The sequence below is a fragment of the Notamacropus eugenii genome, chromosome 6 (assembly GCF_028372415.1).
Source record: "Notamacropus eugenii isolate mMacEug1 chromosome 6, mMacEug1.pri_v2, whole genome shotgun sequence".
NCBI lineage: Eukaryota > Metazoa > Chordata > Mammalia > Diprotodontia > Macropodidae > Notamacropus > Notamacropus eugenii.
The window spans coordinates 349196508-349205100 of NC_092877.1; positions in this window are offsets into that span (position 1 = coordinate 349196508).

An 8593-nucleotide genomic window follows, 5' to 3' on the forward strand; every position below is an offset into this window, starting at 1 on the left:
AATGAACATATGAGTTATCAATGCAATAATGAGGCATCCAAAAGAAAAATCCCACGAAAGAGCATATTTCGGTCTACTCTATTGAGTTCTTTGAAATAATCAAAAACATCTCTTGAAACTGCTTAGTAAGACACTAGCTTGTTTCCTCCCTACTCTACAACATTCCCAGCTGCAATCACCGACCAGTTATTGCTTATCAACAATGATGATCTTGAAAATCTAAGGTGCCTCTTTTTTTTTTTTCCTTTTTAACAAATTCTTGTTGGTCCATTGATTTGTCCATTGTATAGAACCAGTGGCCAGATGCAGTCATCTCCTTCTGCTTATTATGGTAGCTATATCTCCTCCTCTTCCCCCCACCAAAAAAAGGCAAATCTTTTGCCCAGATCCTGCATAGTTAATGCCTCGACAGCGATCACTTCTTTCTTTTCTGCTTCTCCAATTTATCTGGGAAATGGAGATATTTATACCTTCACTTCTGTCTTTCAATGTGGTTGGGAAAAAAATTGTCTATGACCTATGAAACCCTGTGCAATGCTAAGTTATATATGGCACCTTATTCATGTCTTGGTCAGCAGTGTCTTTGAGTGGCAATAATGATGGTGATAAAAATTGTCCTTGTAGACAAGCTGGTAGGAGCTTCTAGGGATTAAGCTGGGCATGGCTTTGGTTGAGAGACAGACATCTGTCAGCAGAGCCATTCTTACAGCCTTTCCATCTAGGTAGGACACCCCAGGGTTTGGTGAATAGCACAACCATCTCAGCTAAGTTCAGTCATCCAGGACGGAAGGAAATGATTTAAAAAATAAACCATTTCCTCTTCCTTCAAGGTATTAGTTCATGATGTTTAGATAAGCTACTTAATTCATTTTCCATTTGAGAGACATTAATATTCTTCTGACATATTATTAATGGGCCAAATTTTTCAAAATATTTTCCTGGATAACAAGAATATTTTCCCCAAAGAATCCCAAAACTTTGTAGACTACACTTGATAGCATTCTTAAAGCAAAGCCCTTCTCATATTCTTTTTCTTACAGGAGGCTTTCTGAAACAAGGTAGGTTGAATGTAAATTCTCATTTCTGACAAAGCACCTGTTAGAAACTGCCCTTTCCCATGGCAACCACTTCAGCTCTTAATAAACCATAAAGCAAGACCCAAAATCAAAAGAGAAAAACAGGGAGCATATATAAATCCAAAATAAATACATTTACATTCATACACATGTGTTATGTATGTGAGAACCCAAACACCATCACTTAAGTATTTCAAACGTACTTCATCACTTACTTCTGTATGCAAACATGGATAGATACACATACAAAGATATCACCAGAAGACAGCAATACCACAGGATCAGAGGTGTGAGGTGTCTTATCCTTACACGTACACAGACCATGCATTTTCCCTTAGTGTTTGATCCTCCCTTTGTGTTTTTTAGGTATTTTCAATTCTCACATTCAACTGGACACTGGAACACATCTATTCATAATACATATATACACACATACATGTATATATACATATGCATATATATGTAACCATATGGATATTCGTACATGCATGCACACACATAATCTATCCATGTATGTATGCATGCATGTACATATTCATACATATGTTGAAACAGCCAGTAGAGAAGTGTTCTCATCATAGCCTTATCTATTCTTTATCTTGGTAGCCTACTTAATACATCAAGGTCCTATAATGTTGTCAGAGTGAGTAATACTTTCACCAATACAGGCAACAATTCTGTTCCAACTTAGAAAATGGTCTTCAGGAATTGTTTTCAAAAACTTTCCTTCCTACTCTAGGCCAGCCTAGAGGGATAAGCTTCCCTGACTGAGGTAGGCTAGGAAGAAAATCTTGGAAGGGAACGTGAACCACACCACTAATTAATCCCTCTAGTTCAGCTTGGAATCCCTTTGCAATAATCCTGCCTTTCCTTGAATACAACTAGCAAGGAATGATCCACTACTTCTCAGGATAGGTCATTTTAATATGGAATGGCTACTGTTAGGAAGTTTCTCCTTCTCTAAAGCCTAAACAGAGGCAGCTAAGTGGCATAGTGGAGACAGTGGTAGACTTGGAGTAAGGAAGAACTAATTTATCCTGACTCGGATACTTACTAGCTATATGGCCTTGAGCAGGTGATTTAACCTCTCCCAGCCTCAGTTTCCTCATATGTAAAAATGAAAAAAGTCATCACTGTTACCCTGTAGAGATCCAATGAAGTACTTCACAAGCCCTAAAATACAACATAAATACATTATTGTCATTACATTTTTCTCTTTGCAACTTATCTCTATTGTTTGTAGTCATGTCTGGCAACAAACAGAACAAATCTAATTTTTCTTCCACATGACCGTCCTTAAATACTTGTAGACAAGGATGTAGTAGCCTCACACCCAGGTCTTTTCTTTTTTACTATGGTGTCAATATCTCCATTTCAGTTTGGATCTTGAATGAGCAAAATACAATCCATTACTGGGCCCATAGAATTGGATAAGCTCTACAAGCATTTATACTGTTAGCATAGCATTAGGAATGGAGAATCACTTCCTTAACACTATGATAGAGCAGAACAGTTGGCCATCAGTTCCCATGATGACTCATTTCTAGGAAGGTCAAGGAACAAGCTGCCTAGCTTGAGAGATTCCTCCATTAAACTCCCACCACAGCCAATACCTCATGGTGGTGAGTGACCTTGGGTTCTCAAAGGGTGTGCCAACAAATTCTAAGTTCTGGGGTGACCTAAAAAACTAGAAGGGCTTGATAGTATGACCCAAGGATATGTCTCTTGCTTTAGACCAATATAGAAGGGTTTTGTCATCAGAAGGTTTGGCACAAAATGATGAGTATTTTGGTTAGTGTGTTTATTTTAATGATCATTGCAATGCATGATATGAAGGCCAAAGCCTACTGGGATTGCACGCATGATGTACTTTTGAGGAAGGATCTTTTAGGGTACATGCTTGCAGCTACAAATCTGACTGAAACAAGATATAAGTATGACAGATAAAAGTTGTCCAAGTACAATAAGATACCTGCTGATCTAGGTGGCACTCACTCATAGAATCTCAAAGCTCCATTCACCTTAGAGCTCATCTTGTCCAGCTCTCCCATTTGTCAAGAATCCTGATACCAAAAGTTAAAATAATATGCTCCAAACTATAATACTAATAAAAGAACCAGAATTCAAACCCAGGTCTTTTGACTACAATTCCAGTATTCTTTCCATTTGCATTACTTTCACCCATACCACTCATTAATCCCTCAGTAAACATTTATTAAGTGCATACTATATGCAAGGGATTTAAAAGAAAAGAGGCAAAAGATGATCTTTATACTCAAAGAGCTTACAATCAAAAAGGTGAGACAACAAGAAAACAAATAAGTAGAAGCAAGCTATATATAGGATAAACGAGAAAGGATTAATAGAAAGAAGGCACTAGAATTGGGAAAGGTTTCCTATGTTCCACCAGACAAACATTCTCTAAATGAAGTGAAAGAATCCCAGAATCCCAGAGCTAGAAGGGATGATCATAGAATCCTACTGGTCATGTTACAGATGAGGAGATTGTAGCTCAGAAAGGTTCCATATTTGGTAGTAGAGCTAAGACTCCAACTCCAGTAGAATGTAAATTCATTGAGGGAAGGAAGCATTTTCTTTTCTTGTGCTCCAACCTTAGCACTGAGATAGGCACTTGATAAATATTTGTTAAATTTATTGAATGAAAACCTACTCTACAATGACTGGTCCATGAGGCAGATGTTCAGAAACTCCTTCCTGATTGATGCCCACCCTGAAACTTTTACTCAGAACTCTGATCACGTTTTGTGCAGAAAGAGCACACAGGCTTTCCCCTGCTTCCCTTAGACCTTCTTCAAAGATAAAATGGAGAATCTGATTAAATCAGGAGAGTCTGGCAGCAAAGTCTAATTCTTGCCCTTTAATTTGACTGTAATGAGTAAGAGACTTCTGAGTTAGCTGAAGGAAGAGGAACTGAAATCTTACACTTGCTTTCAATTATTTACTCTGTGGCTCTTCTCACTCACCCTTTCTACTCACTTTCCATCATCTCCCTCTTACTCTCTCACAGCACACATTTCCTTCTGATACCCTGTGCTTTGTTACCATAGTGATCCTATGTCTCTGCAGCCATGGACCAAAGCTCCTCTTCTGATTCCTTCGGGCCAACACCTCTTCTCCAGGCAGTTCATGGAAATCAGAAGCATCTTACCTTTGGCTGTGGTTGCCCGCCTTGTTGAACACTTCACAGTGAATGATTCATAAATCTGCGGAAGCAATTTGCCACCACAGTGTGGTTGATTTCACTGATCCTTCATTTATCATCGCAAATAAGGGTTGTTTCTCTTAATCAAGTTAGTGGAAACAGGAAATGATATCAACACAAACAAACCCAGAGACACAGACCTCTGGAATTTACCAACAACAAACAGTCCTCTAAGGATCTGTGGGTTTCGAATTAGGAGGATGGGGGAGGGAGGCGCAGTGGGGCAGCCCACGAAGAAAGCTCTGATTACAATAGCAACCAATGTTATATGTAGAGAACTAACAAGGAGAAGCAGAGACCCTCAGCCCCTTAGCATCATAAGCAACAGTATTGGGTCACCTAATGCATGAAGACAGACCAAATCCAGCCATTCTCTTATTTGTTCCCCATTGAGCACTGCTCAAATAATTCTCCAAGACACCATGTCCCTAGCTCAAAAACTGTTTGTGATTCCCTACTGCCGTTAAGATAAAATACAGATTGCTCAAGATGGCAAAGCCCTCCACAAGCCAGCTCTAGTCTTCTTTAACATTATCACAGTATGTTCCATATAGATCAGCCTAGTTTCTGCTCCTGAATATACAAATCCAGCTCCCTTGGCATTGCCTTTGCACAGTCTTGCTGTTTTCTACATCTAAGATGGAAACTCCTCCTCTTCTCTCCCCCTTAGAATGTCTAATTTCATTCAAGGCTCAGTTTACATGCCACCTCAAGCAGATATACCCTTTGGTGACATGGAAGCTCTTTACATGGTCATAACATATTTGAAGCCCAGAAAAGTAGATGATATTTAGATGGTCCAGGGCTTCTAAATGAGAATGTATGCTACTAGGACCATGACAACAATGATAGTCTACCCATTCGATAGAAAATGAGAGGAAAGCAATGACCATGATTAGCCCCAGGGACATCAAGCGTATTGGCAGTTTCATTCATGGAAATATGATTTTTTCCTTTAGAAAAAGACTTGGACTTAGATGACTTCTGGACTTATCAAACCTGGAGCAGATAGTCTCAAAGCAGATTGAGCATTTGCCTTAAAACATGCTTCACGTAACAGAAATATATTCAAAAATACTCCCGTGAAGGTGATCACAGCAAGGGAAGGTAGGATGTGACTCTCTCAGGGAGGTTTCACCCTTCTAAACCATGTCATACCATGTTCTTTCAGAAGAAAATTTGGAAGCAGGTAGGGAAATGGTCTTTCCTGGTGATGGCTTCACTTTAAAAAATCATAAACTTCTCTGAGAATGATGTTCTAGTTTGCTTTCCCATGACATGAAAACAGGGCAACTTCTAATGGCAACTAGACCTGGAATTAGGAAGATCTGAGTTCAGATCTTACTTTAGACACTGTTAGATTCTGAGCAAACCACTTAATGTTCATTTGCCTCAGTTTCCTGATCCATAAAATGGACACAAAAAAGGCACCCACTTCCTAGGGTTCATGTAAGAATAATGATATAATATTTGTAAGGCACTTCACAAACCTTAATATACTATATGAATGCTAATAATTATTGTTAATATTAAAAACAACAGAAAATGTTGAAAACTCCAAAAGACTCTCCAGAGTTAGACTGTGTAGCTACGACCACTCTTGTTAGATACTAGGTAAGAATAGTAACCAACAGATAATCTGATAATCAAAGAGATCTTTCTTAGCCTTTGAAACTAGGAGTCAGGGATGCCAGCCTGGGGGCTGGGAGGAATTCTGAACAGGCACATTTATACATTGTTGGTGGATCTGTGACTTGGTCCAACTGTTCAAGAAAATGTTTTAGAATTATATGAGAAGACATTAAATTGTTCAAAAATCTCACCCCAGACACAAACCCCAAGGAGACCAATGACAGAAAGGAACCATTTATAAGAAGCTATTTATAGTAGTACATTTTATGGTAGCAAAAAAAATCTGGAAAGAAAGTGGGTACTCCTACAATTGAAGAACAAATTACAGTCTATAAATGAAATGAGCTGTTATGAACTATAAGAAACAATGAAAATGAAGAATTAAGGAGAACATGGGAAATCTTATATGAACTCATACAGATTGAAGTATGATGAACTAGGAAAACAGCAGGCACAAATACTGTAATAATGGGAATGAAAATAACACTAAGAGGCAGTTAAACTCAGATGAATTGCAGTGAATGACCTTGATCCTAGAGAACAACAGATGTAACATATATCCTTCTTCTTTCTAGAGGGATGAGGGACTATTTGCCCAAAATTATCACCTACTACCAGACTTGTCTGATTTGTTGATAGTTTTACTTAACTGTTTCCTTTTGTTATAAGGGAGGGTTTAATGGAGTTGCCAAGGTGAAGTAGATCATGGAATATATATTTTTAAGGGATTAAAATGTAATACGGCAAAAAGGAAATATTTCTAAAATGGGAAAATATTTTAATAGATTACTAACATGAAAGGATAGTTCTTATTTGCATGGATGTTCATGGTGAAAAAGATCACTGGCAATACATCAATTTCTAACACACACGCGCACACATACACACACACACACACACACATACACACATACACACACACATTCAGCCATGCTGCCATTACTAGTTTCGTATATAGGTCAATATTTTTTTTTTAACTTTAGACACCAGCAAAGATGACATTGTTCCATCATGAAAAGATCCAATCTAGTGACAAATGAATTCAAAGATATTTATATTATATGCTGTTAATTCATTGACATTATACATTGTAAAACTTATATATGTATATATATATACACATATATATGTGTATATATATATACATTTACTCAGCTATATACTAATCTGTAGGGGTGGATGTCTCTGTGCACATCCCCATTCATTGTTTAATGGCAATATATAAAATGTTACTTTACATACCTTGAGACCAAGACAGCAAAGGGCATCTCTTGTAGACTGCTGTTTCATTCAGGCATATTTCTATCCTTGTTTTTGCAGTTTTCAACTAATGCACTGTAAAAGGAATATTATATTACTTTTCAGGAAGTACCTGTCAGGACGAGGAAGAAATCCAATAATTTAGCTTTGTGACATTTAGAAATGTAAATAAAAATGTGATATGTCTCTATAGCCTCAGGCATTATCTTTCTATTACATATTAAGGGTTCTCCTAAACTTATGAAATACTTTATCAATTTAGAAAACTTCTATTCCACCCAAACCTAGAAAAACGAATAATCCAGCAACCTTAAATTCTGAAAACACTTTTCTAAGCACTCAAGGACACCATCTTTGGATCATCCCCCTTATACCATGGGCATTGTTAAGGTTTAAAACCTAATAAATTTCATTCATTAGCTCCCCTAAACCCAAATTTCACTGTTTTCCTTTGGAACATAATGAATTTTTTCACTTCACAATTGGATCATCAAAATGCTTGGTTATTCAAATGTTTTGACTTTACCTCAAACTCCCCATATTTATTTGATTAGGATTTAGAGTAGCTATTTTGATCATTTTAACTTTATGGGTCAAGGAAAAGGATTTGTGGGCATGCTTCATTTTCATTATCAATCATTATTTCATTATACAACACAACAGAACAAGACCAGGGTTGTGAAGACCTTTAGGATCATGACATTTGAGGACTAGTTGAAGGAACTGAGAAGTTTTAGCCTGCAGGAGATATGAATACTTAGGGTGGGATGGGGCAGGAAAAGGTAGATTATCTTCAAGTATCTGATGGGACTGTGATAAGGGAGAAAAGACTGGTTCAGTTTATCTCTAAACTCCAGAACTAGGAGCAATGAATAGAAATTTTAAGACTCCAAATGCAGGCTAGAGGTAAACAAAAAACTTTCTTATTTAGGGATTTTCCTAAGAAGAAGAGGGTTCATAATCTAGTAATTAATTATTTCCTTACCATCACACTTGACTTTACCTAATCTAGAATCTGTTGTCTATAATCCTCAACAATGCTTAATGTTTTAGATTCATTATTTTTATAATGCATTTATAACAAAGAACTTTATATAGAGTCATCTCATTTGATATTCAAAACAATCTTATGAGGAAGTATGGCACAATGTGAAAAAAATACTGCATCTTGCATCAAAGGACTTGTGTTCAAATCTGCCTTAGATATGTGTGATCTGCCTTTGCTATCTCTGGGATCTTTGGCAAGTCTCTGGGTTTCAGCTTCCTTCTTTGCATAGTGAGGGGACTGGATTAGATTGCTTGTAAGGTGCCTTCCAATTCTGGATTTATGACCCTGTGATTCCCATTTTATAGAAGAGAAAACTGAGACCCAGCAAAGTTAAATGACCTGCCCACCATCACA